Source organism: Galeopterus variegatus, unplaced genomic scaffold, assembly GCF_000696425.1.
Source record: "Galeopterus variegatus unplaced genomic scaffold, G_variegatus-3.0.2 Scaffold2169, whole genome shotgun sequence".
In the NCBI taxonomy this organism is placed as follows: Eukaryota; Metazoa; Chordata; class Mammalia; order Dermoptera; family Cynocephalidae; genus Galeopterus; species Galeopterus variegatus.
The window spans coordinates 146,592-165,478 of record NW_007728280.1 but is presented as its reverse complement, the minus strand read 5'-3'; the positions used below and the strand labels follow the sequence as shown (position 1 = coordinate 165,478).

The 18,887-nt window shown below is 51.6% G+C and overlaps 1 protein-coding gene across 3 annotated transcripts in view; it reads right to left on the bottom strand.

The window, feature by feature from the left end:
- The window catches only part of ARHGAP8 (Rho GTPase activating protein 8), a 108,385-nt gene extending 89,498 nt beyond the window's left edge, over positions 1-18,887 (bottom strand). The window contains exon 1 of one of the 3 annotated variants that reach the window (XM_008580841.1): positions 18,863-18,887. The gene's annotated coding sequence lies outside the window, so the exon portion shown is untranslated. Of the gene's footprint in view, positions 1-9,163; positions 9,347-18,862 lie in introns of those variants that run through there. The other 2 variants (XM_008580842.1, XM_008580840.1) reach the window with 2 other exon arrangements.

Below are 18,887 nucleotides of genomic sequence, written 5' to 3'. Positions count from 1 at the left end.
CACCACCCCTTCTGCTTTCCCTAACCCCTGCCCACACCTCTGAACACAGCCCTGTGCTCAACTGTCCTTCGACTGATGGAAGAGAAAGGGGCAAGAGCCCATCTGTCAACTCCCCCCACGTCCTCTCTTTTAAAGCCATGAACTGACATCAGAGGACACAGGCAAAACTCTTAAGGACACGGGATTAACATTCATGTGTTGGGCGCTTCACAGTTTGCAAAGTCCTTTTTCAAACATGCTGCCTTGTTTAGTCTTCACAAAACCCAGATCCATTATTATCCCCATTTTAAAGATGGTAAACTGAGGCCTAGCAAACCAAAGGAAGCTAGCTGCCCAAGGCCACACAGCAGGTCAGGGATTGGGACCCACTCCAGCTCTCCTTGGCTGCCGGGCAGCCCTGCACAAGACGCAGAATCTCCCTGGGCCTCAGTTTGCCTGTCGGCATTGTGAGTTAGACACCCCCTCCCCTGCGGAGCTGCAGCGGTGGTTAGATGACACGATGTGTGTGAAGCACTTAAGAGCAGACACGCATTTTATCTATACATGTTTGTTAAATGACTATTTGAGGCTCCATGGACAAGGATCCCAGCTATAAAACCAGAAATATCATAAAACGTCGAGTCGAGACCAGAGCCATTGGAGTTAGAAGAGGTTTATCAACACCCCAGATCAGCAAGAAAATGGAAAATGACCTCAATCAGTAGAACAGCAGCCCCGCCCCGCCTCCAGGGGGCACCAGCGACAACCAGGACTTTGAGTTCACCGGTGTGGGGCTGCGGCCACACGGGAAAGAGGGTTGTTAAAAAAGCAGAAGCCGTTTGTGTGTCATATAATAATAGATCATCTACATAATATAATGATCACGTGATATTATTACATCAATTATTAACATGTATTGCTAGTATATTAATGTATTAGATTAAATGGTTATTTTTATATTGTTATATATTGCTATATATTAATGTAATTAATACAATAGCCATATATTATAAATCATATATAATTTAATCATAAAATTAGACAATAAAGAAAAAGAATTTTAAAAGCACATTCCCCCCATGACCAGACCTCAATGCTAAAGGCTTTGCCAAAGATCCTTTCAGATAATTTTTTTAACCAAAATGAGATAGTTCTATACCTGTTGTTTTAATACCTGTTTTTCACTCAACAACTCTATCTTTGAATATTTTTAATTTTGAATTCTTCAAATATCCAGTCTATATTCAGATTGCCCCAAGCGACCCAAAAATACGTGTTACAACCATTCTCTGATCTGGTCTCTGATCTAGTTGCTGTGTCTTAACATCTCTCTTGTCCTAGAACATTTTCTTCTCTCTTTTTTAAGGACCCTGGCTTATTGAAGGAAGCACACAGTTTCCCCACAGTCTCAGATCTGTCCAGGCACCCCCCCCCCCGTGGCTTTGACCCTTTCCTGCCCCCTTGAGCCCAAGCATAGGAGTGTCCACGGGGTCACTGGGATCAATAGACATCTCAGGCCACACACCACCTGGGTGAGGTCAGGTGTTTGCACAGCACACGACAGAAGACATGGAGCGCCTGCTGACCCCTTTAGTGGTCTGAGGCCGACCTTGGGCAGTGTGACCACACTGGGGCTCCATGACTCTTCTTGGAACCAGAAAGCATCTAATCGCCTCTATCGGAGCATCTAGCTTGCTACCACCGACTCACTAATGCGGGGAAAGTGGAATTTAAACCAGCCTCTTGCACAAGACCACTACACAGCTAAAAGCAGATACCATCTAAATCGAACCCCTGAAGGGACTGCAGAAAACCCACCATGTGTGCTGGCTCTGCCCACCCTAGGACCAGAAAGGATGGGGCACCCACCAGGGGTCCACATTCTAGGTGGGTGGATAGATTAAGAAACTGACCAACATGACAGGGGCCCTGTGTGGTCGAGGGACATCCAGCAGTAGTGGGAAACCTGACCATCAAGTGCCCAGTGGGGTGGGAAGTCCAGGAGGGCTTCCTGGAGGAGGAGCCATGCACCTGAGGTGCAAGGACGGACAGGAAGAGAAGAGATCATATGGGGCAGCGACACCAACTCTCTGGGTGTAGAAGTTTGAGCTTCAAGGAAAACCACACATTTCTGTACGGCTCCACCCTCTGCTTCATTAGGTTCTGAGTCTACAGGGCCACTTTACAATTCAGGTCGTGGGTCATGGAAACACCGCTCGATGTGCCAATTCTGTCCTGTCTGGTAGACACACGCCCCCTCCCCCATGAAAACCTCTTTTACCTCTCTTTACATATTCATTCCAATATTCCTCATCTATTCATGTGTCTGTTTTGCAGACTCTCTTTTGAACTGATGATAATAGCTGCCTGGTTCGCTCAATATGAGTTAAATAAAATCTTAACACGTTTGTTTTTGTATCTGTATGAGACTCGTCACTGTGCTTTTCTGAAAATTATCTTTTAACATGGGGTTAAAAAAAAGAGGAGGGGACGGATAAGGGGGATAAAACTGGGGGCAGAAATGGAATTGAGGTGAGTTTGTTAGTTCTGTTGTTTTGCATCTTTCCCAGGAGACAGAAAACTGAGCCTGGATACCTGACTCTGGCCTGACCGCCTGAAGAACTTCCAGAAGGAGAGGGACACCGGATGTCTGCCGCAGCTGTTCAATGAGTATCAGAACCCAACAGCAAAAAGCAGTACTGAGAATTCAGGCCCAACAGGAACGGCCCTCTTCAGGGACAAAAGTCTTTGAATTCTGTCAAGGAAAATGTTTAAGGCAGCCTTTCAATTAAATTAACCTACCTGGCTAGTGGGCAAAGGGCTACAGAATTCTGATCACAGGATTTTAATTGCTGAAGTTTATTTGCCAGGACATTCTCCAAGCAAAACAGCCCAGAGCTTTTATTTAATAACTGATGGGAGAAAATGTTTAAAAACCAAGATGAACATTATGCACTAGGTGGGGAGTCAGCAACCAGGGTCTGGAGCAGCCCTGGTCCCTGGCCTCAGGCAGGCACTGACTCCAGAGCTCTCCCAGCACAAAGCCCCCCAAGAGAGGCTCCCCCAACTCTACAAAGGGTAAGGCCTGCTATTCTGTTGAAAAATAGCAGACTACTGTGGGGGCAGAATAATTCAGACTTGGGGAACACGTGGTAGATAGGGAGCTACAGAGGTCCTTGAGCAGAGGAGTGACGTGCGCTGAAAAGATAAGCAGGGGGTTCAGAAGCCTGAGGAGGCCATTGCAAAAACAGCAGGCACGAGGGGCAGCTCCATGTGACTTGGGTGAGAGACAGCACCTAAGGGTGGGACACAGGAGGGCATCCATGCCACCCAGGGCATATACCACAAGGTTAATAAGACCACCTCAAACTTCGTGCCTGGTCAGTGTGTCCGCCTTGACAAGCTGGGCCTCGCTTCCTCGCCTGCTCCTTTATTTGTCCTAATAGGATCCCCCTGCAAGCTTCAGACATGCCCCCCACCTCCTGCCCCTCCCTGAGAGAATTTCTTCCACCTCATCGGACCTGAGCATCCGCTGCAGCCTTGGGCCCTGGTCATTCCAGGCTCTGGCGCTAGTCATTTCCCATATCTTCCTCTTGCTTTCTCAGACTTCCAGGAGTCTCCTTCTATTCCATCTCCCGGGTGCTTACTCTGCTCGACTTTTCAGCCGAGACGGCCTGGGTGGTGGAGCAGCCCAGGGAGCTCCTGGATGACTTGAGGCTGGATGGTGTGGCTTTGGGTTGTTCGTCCCCCTGAGCTTTGCTTCCCACCTGCAAAATGGGAACTGTAGTGGTGCCCAGCACAAAGGGTGGTCGTGAGGCTGGAGGAGAGAATGGAAAGCATCCACTGGGAGTGGATGACAGTGTCCATCCTGGCCTGCAGCCTCGCAGGACCCCCTCTGTGGAACTCACCATCATGTGGTGTGGTCCCAGTGCCTGGCACAGAACGAGGACTAAACAGCCTTGGATGCATGGATGCGGGGGGGTGTCAATGGAAGGGGAGGGGATGCATGGAGGGGGTTGTAGGGCGGGGGGTGATGGGATGTGGCTGTTGGGGGAACGTGGGGGTACAGAAGTAGGGAGAGCCTGACAGGGTGAGTGCCAGCAGCCATGCCTACATGGATGGAAGAGTAACAGAGAGGGGTCTGGGGGGACACGGAGGGCTATGGGGGGACTGGGGGGACTGTGCAGAATGGAGCGGGAAGCCCGCAGAGCTTCACAGAAGAGGGGGGTGTTGGACAGAGGGGGCAGGGCAGAGTGGGCCATGGGGTGGGGACCACAGGGACAGGCTTGCAGCAGGAGGAGGGGCAAGAGCTACCAAACGATAAGCAAATCCTCTTCTCGCCCCCACCCCACCCCGCCCCACCCCCACCCCAGTGTGTGCGTCTTTAATTCCGCCCTCACAGCTGCTGCTGAAGCAAGATGCTCCGGTGATCAGCAAGTGTCCCTGAGTGCCCAGTCTGGGAACCAGCTAGCAAAGCCTCAGTAATTCAGAATAAAATCGTGGCCCAGGGTGAAGGCCCAGGGTGAGGGTCAACGAAAAGCCTGAGATACACGAGGCTGTTCCAGAAACGCCGCTTTGTGACTTTCAGATAGAGCAAGTGGCTCTTCAGGAAATGCTGCCAACCAGAGGCCCCACAGTACTAGAGAAACAATTATTAATTAGCCCAATGATGCCTTCATGGTAATGAGGACTACGGAAGCTTCTGGAAACGGCCTGTGCTTGTGACATCTTCAGGTGACAGGAAATTCCTTGAAATTTCAGACTAAAACTTGGCAGTTGGGACTTGAAGGCTGGGGGTGACCCACTCATTTCTGATTTACCCACCCAGGAGCAGAGGACTCGCTCTAAGAGCAGCCAGAACCAGGAAAGCTACTGGTTTCTGGACACGACAAATCTCGGGTTGAAACAAAGCGAATTCGAAAATGTGGTCCAATCTGGGGTGAATGAATGAGTCCTTGTATTATCAAGGAAGCTTATTTTCCAAACTCCAAAGTAGCTACATAATACAGATAAACTGGTTAAAAATGAAATACCGTTTGTGATGAGAAAAGAATTCAGGTATTAAATATTCCCCTCAAAGAAAGGATCTAGTGTCCCTTCAGGGTTCGACAGCCCTTCGGGGTTGTCCAATGGTCAGGGAAAGGCTGTTTGCAGAGGGTCAAGCTGTGGGCAGTGGCCCAGCTACCACCCAAGCAGGCTGTGAGAGCAGAAGTAGCCAAGCCCACCAAGGCCGAGCTCCAGGCGGCAGGACCACACCATCCCTGCTGACCTGTGCACTCAGGCCAGCTCGCGAGGTATGTAAAATGCTGTTTCCAAGAAACAGAAGTGTTCAAGGTGCTCGTTTCCCCTTCAGTTTATGCGTGTTGCCCCAAGAGACCTCAGCCTCTTGGAAGTTCTATTAAAAAATACCACCTCCCCCTGTACCAGCCAGCAGACAAAACAAAAAACAAAAACCAAAAAACAAAAAACAACACCGCTTCCCAAATTATTAAGAAATAGCAATAAAGAAGAAAACAGTCAAATGTCACACAGTCTCTGCTATCATAAGACACTACATTATAAAGCCATTTTTCTGCTGATGGGGTAAATGCTATTCAAACTACAATTGCCAGCCTCAGCCCACACCCCTCCAGTGATGGGACGCTCACTACCTCCCCAGGATGCTCACTGCATCTTGGCTCATGTCTGACTGCTAAAACACTCTTCCTCTCACCAAGACTGAAATTCATCTCTATCAACATATCCTTAACCCTAACCCATGACTGGTGAAAAACAGCCTGGTGTGGAAGGAAGAGCATAGGATTTGGAGGTAGAATGACATAAATTTATGTCCCCAGAGCAGAATGAGTGTGGGCCCTGCAGCCAAACTACCTAGATAAACTTTGGCAATGATCTCAACCACTCAGTGTCTTCATTTGCTAGTTTATAAAATGGGGAAAATAAGGCACATTCCTTATAGGAAGATTATGAGGATTCAGTGAGATCATGCAGTAAATTGCCTAGCATGGCACCTGGCAGGAGACATCTCTACAGATACTACAGACAATGAGGTAATATTACAAATGCCCTTAAGCCAACACATTCAACAACCGAGACAAATGGACACATTTCTTGATTTTTGTTTGTGTGTGGCTTTTGGGTTTTTTTGGCAGGTGACCAGCATGAGGATCTGAATCCCTGACCTTGGTGTTACAAGGCTATGCTCCAACCAACTGAGCCAACTGGCCAGCCCTTGGACACATTTCTTGAAACAGACAAGCTACCAAAGCTCACTCAAGACAAAATTGATAACCTGAATAGCCCACTATCCAGTACAGAAGTCAAATTTGTTAAGAAAACCTTCCTGCAAAGAAAACTCTGGGCCCAAATGGCTTCACAGGAAAATTCCACAACATTTACATTAGAAATAATCCCAATTTTACACTGACTCTTCCCAAAAATAGAAAAAAATAGTTCCAAACTTACTTAATGGGGCCAGCATTATCCTGATGCCAAAAACAAAGACAATATAAGAAAAGAAAACTATGTACCAGTATCCCTCATGAACATCGACATAAAAATCCTTAACCAAATATTAACAAATCAAAACTAGCAATATATAAAAAGTATAACCTATCATAATGTATTTCAGCTATGCAAAGTTGTTTTAACGTTCAAAAATCAATCAATACTGTTCACCAGAGTAACTGACAGAAAAGAAGAGGAAAATGAGCATCTCAATAGATGTAGAAAAAAGACTTGATGAATTCAAGACTCATTCAAAATAAAAAACCAGCAAAATAAGAATAGAAGGGAACGTTCTGAAGCTGATAAAGAGCAACTACAAAACCCCTACAATTAACATCATACTCAACAGTGAAAGACTGAAGGCTTTCACAACAGTGATGGCCCCTCTCACCAGTTCCATTCAACATTATACTGGATGTCGCGCCACTGCAATAAGACAAGAAAAAGAAATAGAAGGCATACGGACTGGAAAGGAAGAGAAGTAAAACTTTTCGGTACTCACAGACTACATGATCACCTACGTAGAAATCCTAAAGAAGCTACAAAAAAGCTACTAGAACCAATAAACAAGGTTAGCAAGGTTGTAGGGGAAAAAGTCAATATGCAAAAATCAATTGTATTTCTAAATGCAAGCAATGAACAAGTTGGAAATTAAAATTTAAAAATCCATTAACAATAGCATCACAAATTGCAAAATACTTAGGGATAAAATAAAAGACATACCTGATCTGTACAAAGAAAACTACAAAACACTGTTGTAAAAAAATTAAAGAGACCTAAATAAAGGGAGAAATATACCAAGCTCATGGATTTAAAGACACAATATTGTTAAGATATCAATTCTCCTCAAATCAGTCCACAGATTCAAACACAATCCCAACCAAAATCTTAGCAGGTTTTTTCATAGAAATTAATAAACTGATTCCAAAATTTATTTAGAGCCAGAAAGGACCTAAAACAGCAAAAAAACAATTTTGAAAGAGAAGAAGGCTGGAAGTCTTTCTGATTTCAACACCTATGAAAAGACACAATCATCAGGACAGTGTGGTGTTGGCATAATGAGAGACACATAGATCAGTGAAATGGAACGGAAAGTCCAGAAATTGTCCCACACATATATGTTCAACTGGTTTTCAAGAAGTGTTTCAGGCAAAGCTCACCAGCGGCTGCTAGAACCACCAGGTGAAAAATGATCAGGAACGGGACACTCACAAAGGGCAGGGCTGGTCACTCCATTACCCTGATAAAGTCCAACTTCTGCATTTGTCAGAGAACACGACGGAGGCAGCCAGTGAGGTGCCAGCCCCAGGAAGCCTCCTTGTTGGGAAAGTAGAATAGTTTGGTCAGGGCCCTCGCCTTGGGTCCAGTTGGGTGTGATTCAGCATCCTTTGTAAGCAAATTTGTATGTGTGTGTGTGTGTGTGTGTGTGTAGTTAGTGTGCATGCGTGCCAATGTATCTTTTTAGTTTTGCTATTCTTGTGAGGGGGGGAGAGAGGGAAAGAGAGAGAGAGAGAAGTTTGGTGAGGCAGCAGGGTGGGCATCGGCCTCGGGCTTCTGCCCGCACAGCCACGCTTTCCAACCTATGGCTCCGAGGACCTTTTGGCCGGTTACCTAGCTCATAGACCTGCATGAAGGGGTCTGGTGACCCAGCCTGGCATGTGAAGGGTTTGTGAATGGGCTTGAGGGGTCTGGGAGCTCCAGACCCAGCCCCAGCTCAACAATTGGCCCAGTCAGTGTAGGATTACTGGCAGGTAAAAGAGCCCGACAACTGGCGTAGTCGTGGTCGAGTAGCTTTACAGTTGGCATCACGAACAGGATTAAGAGCCAGACAATTGGTGATGTCAGCAGGATTTCCAGACATTAGCTGTGGCTCCACACTCCTATAACTCCCATCTCTTTACGTTTTCTCTTACCTTTACACAGGTGAGCCTAGATTTTCTGCTTTTCAGGATCAAACACTGAGCTTTTCCCAGACTCCATGTCCACTTCCCTCCAGCTCCCGCTGTGGCCCCCAGACACTCCCTGCAGCACCCACCACCTGCTCCCTCAGGTTGGACTCTGCTGCCAGGCTGCTGTGTGGCCTTGGCCAAGAGTTTTCCCTCTCTGGGCTGTAAGCCAGAGCAAGAACTCTACTTTGACTTGCTGCCAGTCTCTGGAAAGCTGCCAGTGCGTTGCTGGCAGGAGATCCCTGAGCAGAGCGCAAGGAGGGGGCCCAGGACAGGTGAGAGGGAGGAAGAAAGATGGGCAGAGACTCCAGAAGAGCCCCAGGGGGACAGGCAGGCAAGGTCTCATGCGTCCCATGCACACCCTTCTCCACACGTCACACACGCACAGACACATGCACGCACACACAAACACCCACAAGAGGGGCACACTTGGGACTCTGGAAGCTGGGGGGAGGTGCAGGGATGGAGGAGGTAGGGTGGGGCCTGAGGATGCACCGAGGCCCAGAGGGGCAGGGGATGGGCGCAGGGTAGGCGCATACGTGCGTCCGGGCTCCTCCATGCCTGCAGTTCTGGGCCATCAGCCTCCAGCAAGCCCTTCCCTGCCACGCTCCTTCCTACTCCTTCCTGATTCCACATCAGTCCCCACAACACTTCATACCAGTAACGGACCTGCTGCTGCCCCCACCCCACAGCCTCCCCTGGGCCTGAGTCCCCTGTTTTTCCACAATCACCTGATCCTGGTGGCCACGGCTTCTGAGGGCAGGTAGCGGATGGGTGGAAGCGGTAAAGCCAGCTGGCCGGGGCCCTGGTGCAGACTCAGGATCAGGTTTGCTTCCCCGGCAGGGTGCAGGGCACTGAGCGCCAAGCAGGGAGGCCCAGCATGTCCACAGGCCCACCTTCTCCAGGACAGGCACCAGCACCGCTTCCAAGACTGGCTCTCCCCAAGCCAGGGAGCAGTTCACTGGGGACCTGGAGGGGTATGGGTGTGACACCCAGGCCTGGGACACTGTGCCCACACTCTGCCTGTGGTGAAAGTGAGAACAGGAACTCAGTCATCTACACTCACAGCTCTGGACACAGCCCAGGGCACAGGTCAGGAAGGAGAACTGGACGGGCAGCCCTGCGGGCTGAGAATGGGATGGACCTTGGTCATTTGTCCCCTGGGCATGCAACGAGCCCTGGCTGCTGCAAAGGTGTGATGAGGGCCACTCCTGCCTTAGGGGGCACCCAGGACTGTGCAGAATCATTGCCACCCTGTCATTCCACTTAAACCTCATGACAGGCATAGGAGGATGGGAGGAAGGGCAAGTTGCAGCTGTGGACCCCAGACCCACCCTGCGCCCATCCCCTGCCCCTCTGGGCCTCAGTGCATCCTCAGGCTCCACCCTACCTCCTCCATCCCCGCACCTCCCCCCAGCTTCCAGAGTCCCAAGTGTGCCCCTCTTGTGGGCTAGCCTGGAAATCTAGCCTTTGCCAATGACACGGCTTCAGTGATCAACCTGTTACAAGCCAAACAAACAGCTTGAAAGAAACTTCTGGGGGTACCAGGTCCACCTGGACATATCCCCCTTGCCAAAAATGCAGAGGCACCTCCTGAAGGACCCGCCTGTCCTGAGGGTGGGGAGCTTGTCTGGAACATTCTTGCTTCAAAGCCTTGCAGGAGACACTGACCCACCAGATGAACAACCACAATGAACCGGGGCCTCTTCCTCCTCCCCCCACCCTTGGGAAAAGGCCTCCTGCTGCAGGCAAACAGCACCGAGCAGCACGGCCTGCAGTCCCAGGGCAGGTCCTGGTGGTCCCTGAGCCAGCTGAGCCCCCAGGGCCACTCACAGGCCCGCTCAGAGCCCAGCACCTCTGAAGCCAGGAAGGCTTTGATCTCCTCCAGCCTCTGCTTTAACCAAACAGAACAGCATTCACTCCTTTTTTTCCTTCCTAAGCTCAAAACATTTTACCCTGATCGTCTATCTCAAAAAGCACAGACTGGATTATTTGTTTTGAAGTTTGCACTCTTGCTGTGAGCATGCCACACATAATCTGTGCCTTGTAGTGGCAACGGGTGGACAAGGGATCTGCTGGGGCGAGCACCAGGAACTGCTCTTCTCTCCTGCAGTCCCATAGTTGAGAGCAAAGTAAGGCTCTCCCTGAGGTCCCGGGATGCTCTGTGGGCTTCGAGCACAGTCTGGCAGCCTCCCCCACCCTGGAGTGTGTAGTCAGTGGGACCTTGCCCCAGAGGACGGGAGCATGGCCAGGGCCGGAGAAGGAAGCCCAGCCCCCCCGTGCTGCTGTTGAGGAGCCTAGGAGGTCCTGGGGGTGCCAGTGACCGATCCCTACCAGGTGCCACACGGTTGGCCTATCTTCTCCAGGCCCAGAGCACAAGTGGCGTGGACTGGCTGGGAGGCACCTGAGTGCGTGGTGGGCTCCTGCGCAGGGGGGAGGCTGTGCGTGTCAGCCCGGCAGGGCTGCAGTGCCAGCGGTTTGGTCAAACACTAGAGAAGATGGTGCTGGGAAGGTATTTATGGATGGGACTAACACTTAAATCAGGTGACTTTTAGTAAAGCAGACGACCTTCCATAGCATGGGTGGGCCTCATACAATCCAGATGAAGGCCCTAAGAAAAAACTCCATGGCTTCCCTGAGAAGGAATTCTGCCTCCACGCTAACACAGAAACCCTGTCCGAGTCTCCACATGCTGGCCTGCCCTCCAGATGGCCACTTGCCAGTCTCCACATTGTGCGAGCCAATTCCTTAGACATGACTCTCTCTCTCTCTCTCTCTCTCTCTCTCTCTCTCTCTCTCTCTCTCTCATGTGTGTGTGTGTAAACCACACTTCTGTCCGACTTGGCTACAAATCCAGGGATTCCCACGACCACCCCCCCTGTGTTCGATAATTTGCTATATAACTCACAGAACTCAGGGAAGCACTTTCTTCACGAGGATTGGTTTATTATAGAGGATAGAATCAGGAACAGCCAAAGAGACGAGATGCGTAGGCAAGGCGGGTGCAGAGCGCTCCCCTCCCAGCACCTCCACGGAGTCACCAATTCTGACCTAAGTTTTGTTACTACACATGATCGATTAAATCACTGGCCACTGGTGATTGAACTCCATCTCCAGCCCCTCTCCCCTCCCCAGAGGTGCTGTGGGGGGCTGGTAGTTCCAATCCTCTAATCACATGGTTGGTTCCTTTGGGACCAGCAGCATCCTGAGGCTGTCCAGGGGCCCCACCTCAAGTCAGCTCATTAGCATAACCCCAGGTGTGGTCAAAATGGGCTGAATGTGAATAACTCCTATCACTCAGGAACTTCCAGGGGATTTAGGAGCTCTGCCAGGAACCAGGGACAAAGACCAAATATAGATTTTTTATTATACCACAGCCCCACCTGTGGGTCAACTCCAGTCCATCCTAATGACCTCCCTTCCCAACCAGGATGCTGAACGTCCTCTAGCACCCATATCCATTGCTCACAGCTCTTAATCAGGCACCAGCCTATGCCTGCTTCTGTGATCCTCTGGCTAATGTTGCCACGGGTGTCCCTCAGCCGATTAAAGTCCCATGAGGACCAAACTCATGCCTGGACTTGCTCAACTAGGAGCCCTAGTACCTAGCACAGGGCCTAGCATAGGCAGGCCCTCCTTAAACACTGATAAGGTGAAAATAAACCAGATGTTACAAATGGACCTTTTTTCCTGGCAGTGGGCTTCAGAGCATAAACTCCAGCACCCCCCAGGCTCACCCTCACCTAGTCCACGCACACCTCAGCCCCTCCTGACTCTTTCACTGCCAAGCCCTTTCCCTTGGAGCCAGGTTCAGTGGTCCAAAGAGCCCCTGCTGGGATGGCGATGGGCACCGAGCAGCCTTTAGCACTAGTGAGACTGGGCTGCAGCCCCTCATCAGAGGCTGGACCAGAATGGGCGCGCCTGCAGCGAGGATGTTATGCAAAAGAGATTTCAAATCACCCAACTGTTCTATTTATAATTCATAGCAAAATGGTTTGTTGCTGTAAAAATATATTTGCACATTACACAAACAGACCTTCACAGCAATTATCTTAATGCTGTAGCTACAAATTAGCACCTACTTACCTCGGGCAAATTAGCACCAAGTGGAATTTGAGTGGCGTGAGTGATGTGCGGGCATGCGGAAGGGCTCACCGCGGCATCTGTGCACAACTCGGCTTTCTTAACACAGTGCGTTCCCATAAAGGGGGGTGTTGTGGGGGGGCGTCCGATGCCATCCAGGCCTAACCCTCCAAGACCCAGGGAGACAGGAGCTCACACATGGTCACCCTGCCTCAAGTGCTGGCAACTGATTCCCGGGAAGCAAAGTCGAGGTATGAGGCGGGCTGGGAATTCCATGCCAGATCCCCTAGGGGCACCCCATAAAGTGATTTTCACCCTACCTCTCAGCTATGCATGAATTTGTTAATGCAGACCCTCCTTACCCACTCACCAAACACCACTGGGTCCCTCACACTGGCGAGAAGGCATGTGCAGACCATTTGTCCAGATAGGACCAGAAGCCACCAGAACCTGGGCATAACACCCGGGTGAGATCACCAAAGGTGGCAGCAGCAAAGTCCAAATGAGCTGACTGTGACCTGATTCACAACCTTGTCAGGGGCCTGCTCACAAGCCCCAGGAAGCCTTCGGCACTCTCAGAGCAAGGCGGTCTCTACAGAGCTGCTGGGACCACCCAGCCAGTCCCTCCTGTGGCTCCTGTTGACACCAACACCAAGACTCAGGGCTCCTCCCACAGCTTTGTGAGGACATGAAGCTGCTGCCTCCCCAGCATCCTTGTTGCCCTGCTCAAGGGTCCCCACGTGCTCATTCAGGTGTGCCTCTCACCTGCACAGCCCTCCAGCTGCAAGGAGCTGAGCCACCCCGCCTCCCAGGGCCTGCCTGGTCAGCCTAAGAGTAATCCCCTCTCTCTTTCCAAAGGTTTGTTCAGGAACCCAACCACACAGCAATTTCCCTAGCCACAGGGATCGGTTCATTCAGGCCCAAGACGCACCAGGGAAAGCTTTCCAGGTGCCTCTGGGAAAGAAGATTCTTGTTCTCTAGAGAGGGCCACTGGAGGAGTCTCTCCACGCAGCTGTGTATAAAGACGAAGCTGGACGGTTACAGCCAACTCGCTGCCCTCCCCCAGCCCCCAAGATCCAGCAGCCCACAGAGAAGGCAGGAAATATCCAAACCCTGATCAAGACAAAGCTGATCTCCACACCTCCCCCCAGACCTCTTCAGCTCCACGGGCCAACACATCTCCCTTGACGCTCGGGCCAACTCAGAGTTGGGTTTTCTGTTAATTACACCCCAAAACGGCCTGATGCCCCAGGTGCCCTCTGGGCTACGACAGTCTTTTTAGTCTACTGTGTGTGTGTGTGTGTGTGTGTGTGTGTGTGTGTGTGTGTGCGTGTGTGTGTCCCCGTCCTTCTTGACCCATCACCATTGCACCCTGAAAGCGGGGTCATGTCTGACTCACATCTGAGTCCCATCACTGAGCCAGTCCAGGGTCAGGGACACAGCAGGGATTGGGGGTGTCTGTTGTGTAAGAGAACAGGAAGAGGGCACAAGATAGAGCCGGGGATCCAAGGCCCCACCTGACCTCGTCCCACTCATACTCTGGGGCCACTCCCACCATCTGCTCACTCCCTTCTCGGCCATCCTGGGCTGCTCTGTCCCCAAAGTGAATGAAGTTGGGGCCTCTGCCATCCATACTCAGATCTGTTAGGGTGGGGGGGACCCTGGGACCTCTCGTCTCCTCCCTCCCAGTTAAGAACTCTCCACTCCCCTGCCCGGATCTCAGACCCAGACCTTTCTCCCAGCTCCAGGCATGAATATCCCACCTGCCTACTCAACACCCCCCATGACAGCCATCTGTGTGTTCAGGGTTTCCTGCAGTGTTTGGAATAAAACCTAACCCCCTACAAGAGCCTGACCGACTTTGCAGCCTGGCCCTGCTGCCCTCCTGTGAGTGGCTCCTCAGACACACCACGCTGTGCTTGAGTGAGCGGCCCCAGGGCCTTTGCACATGCTGTCCCCACTACCTGGAACTCACGGCCCCACACAAAGTGATCCATAAATGGTTTCTATGACCGTCACTTTTCAGTCTGCCTTCTCACTGGCCCCCCTGGAAACTGAAGTGGGATCCACAGTCAATAAACCCACCTCTACCTTCAGGTGCCTCTTTACAGAAAGATCCGGTTACACTTTAGCCAGGTCAAATAAAGACTTTCCCTCAGTGTAGCCAGAGAGAAAAGCACTATAGGTCCCCAGGGCAAATTCAGGCCACCTTGTGCTTCTCAGAACCAGGACCTGTTCTGACTCTATGACCCCATCCAGAGACCCCACCCCTGTAGCTCTGAGGTGGTGGGCCAGCCGCTCCTGCACTGGCTGCTGAGAGCAGGCAGCACAGACAAGGTGTCAGAGGAGGGGGTGCAGGCCCAGGGCACCCCTAACTCATGGTGCCACTTCAGTGAGGCTGGTCTGCTCCTCTCAGACCCTACTTCCTCATCTGTGAAATGGGCATGAGCCCCGTCCCACCAACCCCGTGAGGTCGTGATGAGGACTGAGTACAGTGACCAGTGTGACATCACACTGAGAGGTGGGCGCGCACCACAGGTACCACATGCTTGGCATCTTAATTGTCACGGTAGATGTGGAAGTCAAGTGAAAAACACTCCTAAGCGGGGGGGCTGCAATTTAGAAGGGATTTAGAAGATGAACCAATCACAGTGCGTGAACCTGATTAAAAAAAACTAAAAGAAATTATGGTATTTGAGGCAATTCAAATACTGATTGGAGGGTTGGCTGGTTACCGGGTTGTTAGAGTGCAGCCTTGTAACACCAAGATCACGGGTTCAGATCCCCCTACTGGCCAGCCACAAGAAACAAACACTGATTGGGGACTGGATGAAATTAAGAAATCGTTGCTGTTTTAAGCATGTTAATGATATTGGAGTCATGTTAAAAACATGTTACAGCAGCAAGGTCAAGGGTTCGATCCCTGTTATTGGCCAGCTGCCAAAGGAAAAAAAAAAAAGGAATTCAAGCTCGATTTCACCATTTCACAATGCATACATACATCAAAACATCCCATCGTACACCGTAAATATATACAACTTTTATGTGTCAATTACACCTTAATAAAGCAGGGAGAAAATAATTTTTTTTTAGAAAAGATTCACACGACCATATTTACAGAGTATGAGGTCTGGGAACTGCTCTAAAATGATACGGGAGAGGGAGGTGCGAGTGGGGGTGAGCAAGGGGAGGGGTGAGTGAGGGGGTGGGGGGTGAGCAGAGGCCGGGAGGCGGGGTGGCCAGGCTGATGCTGCGAGAAAGGGAGGGGTTCCTTACAGATCCTGCTTACCTTGGGGAGGGGTGAGTGAGGGGGTGGGGGGTGAGCAGAGGCCGGGAGGCGGGGTGGCCAGGCTGATGCTGCGAGAAAGGGAGGGGTTCCTTACAGATCCTGCTTACCTTGGGGAGGGGTGAGTGAGGGGGTGGGGGGTGAGCAGAGGCCGGGAGGCGGGGTGGCCAGGCTGATGCTGCGAGAAAGGGAGGGGTTCCTTACAGATCCTGCTTACCTTTGAGAATCTGAAATTCTCCATAAATAAGAGGACTTAAATAAATTAAACCCTCCTTTATAAAATGCCAGGTCTTACAGTAATGTGGTGACCAGGAGCTTTAGAGACACAGTGGCAGTCACAGTGGCAGGGGCCCCAGGGGCACAAGAATGTGACTGAGAACAAGGCTCCGCCCGGTGCCCTGCAGGTTCAATCCTGGGGTAACAAACCCACTGCCCCCAGGCCAGGTGGGGGAAGGGAGAGGGCAGCTCTCCAGGAGTTTCTGGAATGCTGACCTGTCCAACCAGTTCCTTCTGCTGGGCAGCTCCGTTTGCAGCTGACGAAAGGAGCTACCTGGCCCTCAGCATGGAAGGAACAGACTCCAAACACAGCTCATTCCTCACTGTCTCCCTGTGTGAGATCACCTCCCAAGGTCAGAGGACGAACGCACACCCATACAGGCGAACACTCACAAAGGCGCCAGGCCCCGTTGTAGTCACTTTGCATAAACTAATTCAGTTAATTCTCCCAATAACTCCATGAGTAGGTAATAACATTGTCCCTATTTTACAGATGAGGAAACCAAGGCGCAGAGTGGCTAGCAATGTACTGGGGGGTCAGGGAGTCTGGGAGGCAGGCTCCAGTCCCCGTTGTTAACACCTGCACGGCTGTGCCTCCATGGAGCACGACATGATGACAGTGTGTAACAGGAGCAACATGCTCACCTGCAGCTAAGCCCCAACATGCATCTCAAGGCCGTCCCCACCCACAGTGCTGGGCCCAGGAGGGCTCCCCACAAACGTACCCCAGGAAGGCCTGGGAAGCCTCTGAATGCACAAGGTGCATCTTCCTTGAGCATCAATTTTAATCAAAGGATTGAGGGAGAAAGTGAAATCACTTATCTGGAAAGAAACTGAAAACATCTTCCTATCTCCATGCCAACTTCACGCAGATGTGAAGCGTGGTCACTGGTGGGCTTCAGATGCCTTCCTCTCACACCAGACCTCCACGGGGTGGAGAGGAGGGGGACGCCTCAGTGCCCTGGGAGGTGGCGCAGGATGGTGGGGGTGGGGGCAGGACGTCCGGCAGTACAGCTGGCCTTAAAGCCTCGCTCTCCACTCACTGGCAGTGTGACCTGACTCTCCCTGCCTCAGTTTCCTCATCTGTGTAAGGGGACAGTAATAATCCCTGCCTCATGAGACTGGTATGAGCAAGGACTGAGGCAACCAACCATGCAGCTAGGGCTTCACAGCCATTAGGGACGGGGACCACGACCATCACCATCGTGGGGATGTATGGCCAAAAGGGTCATTTTACAGGTGAAGAGGCTGAGTCCCCGAGAGGGAAAGTGACCTGGTCAAAACCTACATCTCCTGACTCCTCCTCCTGTGGCTCTTTCTCACCATCCTGCTGCCTATATGCCTCAGTTTCCCCATCAGTGAACTGATGGTAAAATCAGGCAGTGGGATGGGTTGTTAATGTAGTGAAAGACACCAACGTCAGGCACCTTCAGGATGACCTGAGCTCTTTGCTGTCCTCTCCTTAACGGAAGCCACCTCTAAACCTACCATCTATGGGTGTGCCCATGACTGGTTCAGCCTAGAACTAGCCTCCTAGGTAGATGCCATGATGTACGAGGGAAGTTTCCAGAACTTAAACATCTCACTGAGGTTGCATTTCAGTGACTCAAAGACATTCTTCACGTAAATTGCCACCTACCCCACCTGTCAAGTACTCCAGGGACATTTCCACCCCCACCTCACATGTGAACTATCCCTAGCCACCTAAGGGCCACACCCTTCCCTGCCTACCGCCTCTCACCCATCTTCCAGGTCAATGTCCGCCTCCTTCAGGAAGCCCTCCCTGACTTCCCACAGGCCCCTGGCTCTTGTCTATCACACGGAGACCAAGACTCTGGGACCCTAAGGGCAAGAACTGGGCAGATGGCTGTACACAAGGACAAGCCGTGCTCTGGCCCAAGTCCCAAGTCCCTCTTCAGTCCCCTACCCTGACATTGGTTTGGGGAATGATCAGTCACCGCATTAAACACACAAACAAGATCCTAAAAACACAAACAGAGACGCCAGCCAAAAGACAGTTACTTCCCAAACGGTCCAGTCTTTAAAGTTTTGAGTTCTTATCTGGCCAGATGTCAACACTGCGTTTCACAAACAAGCAGGAGCATAGTATGACACTCTGGCATGGGCACAGCCTCTGCCACAAAACCAAGGTCCTGTCCCCACCCCCGCCAAACAAGGCCTCGGGAATTCCCCCGTCCTGCCAGGGTGGACTCTGCCGTCCCTTCTCCAGGGGCCTGAACACTCCTCTCCAGGCACTGGGGATCCCCCAAGCCAGGGAGGTGGGCGCGTCTCCCAGGAATTCTCAGGAGGCGCCTGCCAAGGCCTCTCCCCCTAACTGGCCACTTTGGAGGCTGATCAGAGGCTGGATTTAAGTGTTGGGCCTGTTAACTTGTGGGGGTTCCATCCCCTGCGTAGCGAACTGGCCAGACTCCCAGCGCCAGCACTCGAGATTCAATGGGCGCAGCGCGGGCTCTGCCCTCAGTTTCCCCGTCTGCGTAATGGGAACGATGACCCCACCTCTCAGGTTTGGAGGGAGGGAGGGAGCTGAGGGGCCTGGACAGTGCGCGACCCCGCGCAATCTGAGACCTCGTTACCGGAGGAAAAAGGGGACCCGCCCAAGTCTGCGGTGACACAGTCCAGCTGGACCAGACCGAAGCCCAGGGGTGAGAATGACGGACGGGGAGCGGGGCCCAGGGGTCGCCCCACGTGGCAACGCGCTCGGGGTCCCCGCCTGGGCAGCCATCCAGCGCACGCCCCCCGGGGCCCGGTCCCCAGCCGGCCTTACCTGGCCACGGCCCCCGCCGGCGCCG